The sequence below is a fragment of the Aptenodytes forsteri genome, unplaced genomic scaffold (assembly GCF_000699145.1).
Source record: "Aptenodytes forsteri isolate BGI_AS27 unplaced genomic scaffold, ASM69914v1 Scaffold174, whole genome shotgun sequence".
Lineage (NCBI taxonomy): Eukaryota > Metazoa > Chordata > Aves > Sphenisciformes > Spheniscidae > Aptenodytes > Aptenodytes forsteri.
The window spans coordinates 3014529-3016980 of NW_008794603.1; the positions used below are offsets into that span (position 1 = coordinate 3014529).

Genomic DNA, 2452 nt, shown 5'->3' on the forward strand with positions numbered 1-2452 from the left:
TGCTGGCTGGGCCTGATCCCCTGGTTGTCCCGCTCATGCCTTGTGAGCGCCCTCAAGATGAACCGCTCCATAATCTTCCCTGGCACCAAGGTCAGGCTGACAGGCCTGTAGTTCCCCAGATTCTCCTTCCGGCCCTTCTTGTATAAAGCATAAAGACTCCCAGTCCTAATTCACCATGCATCGTGGGGACCTTACAGGATATGCAATCAACTTTATTGCAGAGACTACTTAATAGACTATTGATTGCTGCAAAGCAAATAAATAGATGAATTGGAATAAAAAGAACCTCTCTAATCTAATGCATAGATTAAGATGCCTTTACCTTCTCTTAGTAAGAATAATTGTTCATTCTTAAACAATTATTTTATTAGATGCTAGAGAAATGCATTTTTAAATGTGAAGATAATTTAATTATCAAATTGAGATTGACAGACATTGTCTTTTTTTTTTTTTTTTTTAATATCACAGAAGTGAATAACATCTCAGTTAAGGAACAGGCTAGGATACTCATCTGTCTTGACTACAGAATATCCTGTACATTCAAGAAAGTTTTGACTCAATGAAACTGCAGTTCCAGCCATAGGTCATTCATGGGAAAACAGTCTTTGGCTGGTTAACAGCACAAACACTTCTATGAAGTTTCTCCAGGACAGTGTATACCTTTTCAGAGTGGATGCAACAGTAACCATAGTGTACTGTGTCAGGCAAAGAAATGGATATACTCATAAATAAAACTGATGGGACAGTACTTATAGTAAACTACATTCCAGCTTGTTTTTAGGAATACAGTGTCCTTGAGAAAATATATATGTTCTTAAAGATCAGATGCAGCCAGGCAAAGGATCTGACCATTAAAAAAACCTAAAAGGAAACAACCTGTGAATACTGGGAATTACTATCAGTCTTTATTAGCTATCAGGCAGAAATGAAACTTCTTTTTTTTAAATAAAAGTTGAGAATAAAATTTTTAAAACTACTTAAGAAAAGGACTACCTGGATTTTCTAATGAAGAAAGAAACTGGCAGTTTAGTATATTTATTACATTATTCATCTGCTTTAGTCTTACTGTATTTTGATAGACCAAATATATATCCTATGTATACACACAATGTTACAATGTTACAATGTTTCAAAATTACATGCTGTAATATCTATAAAGCAAAGGCAGCAAGGAGAGGTAAATGAATCACATAAATCCTCAATTTGGGACTGTACATTTACAGCCATATGTAAATGAACTCCTACTACATTCTGGGAACCACCACAGAGAACCATTTCATAGAATCACAGAATAGTTTGGGTGGGAAGGGACCTTTAAAGGTCACCTAGTCCAACCCCATCCAACCTGACCTTGAATGTTTTCAGGGATGGGACATCCACCACCTCCCTGGGCAACCTGTTCCAGTGTTTCACCACCCTCAGCATAAAAAAATGTCTTCCTTATATCTAATATGCCATATTTCAAATGGCATGGGTTAATGAACATAGACACATAAGTCTTTTGGAGTTGAATTTGTAGTGGGGTACTGAAAAATAAAACACATTGTTATTTGTTCTGGATCGGTTTTAGTCAAGAACTTTTCTGGCTGATTTTAGAGCAATTAAAATAAATAGTTGAGACATAATTCTAGGTACACAGACATTCTGGTTTCTATTTTTCTTCCCAAGGAAGCTGCAAATGAACAAACGCAGGCTGTAGTAGGGCACTCAGAATCTACTGGTTCTATAGTATCAGGGCAGAAGAGTGTTTCAGTTTGGAGAATACACACTTGCTCACTCTACTGCAAGTACCAAGTTTGTCTGAAAGTAGTAGATTACCATGAATTTAAGCTGAAAAACTTCCTATTTGCTGTATATCTTGTAAGAGTCAGTAGTACTCAGGCTAACAAAAAGAATGTATACGATTTGTTCTCCAAAGTGAAGAAAGAAACAGCAGGGAAGATTTATTTAGCATTTCTTGTTCTGTTGATGACATATGCATCATTCATTTGAAATATGAGTTTCATTCACAAAAATGACATTCTTGCATGGAGAAATCTTCCATATAAGTTTCTGATTTAAGCCAAGATGTTTCACTCTAGTCAAGACTATCTACGACTATGACATTTTGAAATTCACCTTTTCAATCTCAAGTGCCATTAGAAGAAACTATTCCTCCAAATACAAAAATACAGTAGGAGTTGGGCTTGAATGCTGAGAACATGATGTATATTCAAGAAGTTGATTATTAGATCTTAATCTGAAAGTGGCACAGAGTTTGCTAGATCAATCCTTAGGTTGATCCTCGCTTCCAAGGCAGCTTTGCAAACTGAAAATTTCTTTCACATTTGAAATAGGCAATTTTAAATTAATTTCATTCCTTCAATAAACAAGTACTATGTAAAATGTATTCACAATATGAATGTCGCTTAGCAAAAAAAAAAAAAAAAAAAAAACAAAAATTTTTTTTTTG

At 35.2% G+C, this 2452-nt stretch overlaps 1 protein-coding gene across 1 annotated transcript in view; it reads right to left on the reverse strand.

Annotated features, from left to right (window-relative positions):
• BAZ2B (bromodomain adjacent to zinc finger domain 2B) overlaps positions 1 to 2452 on the reverse strand; it is a 129031-nt gene that overhangs the window by 88425 nt on the left and 38154 nt on the right.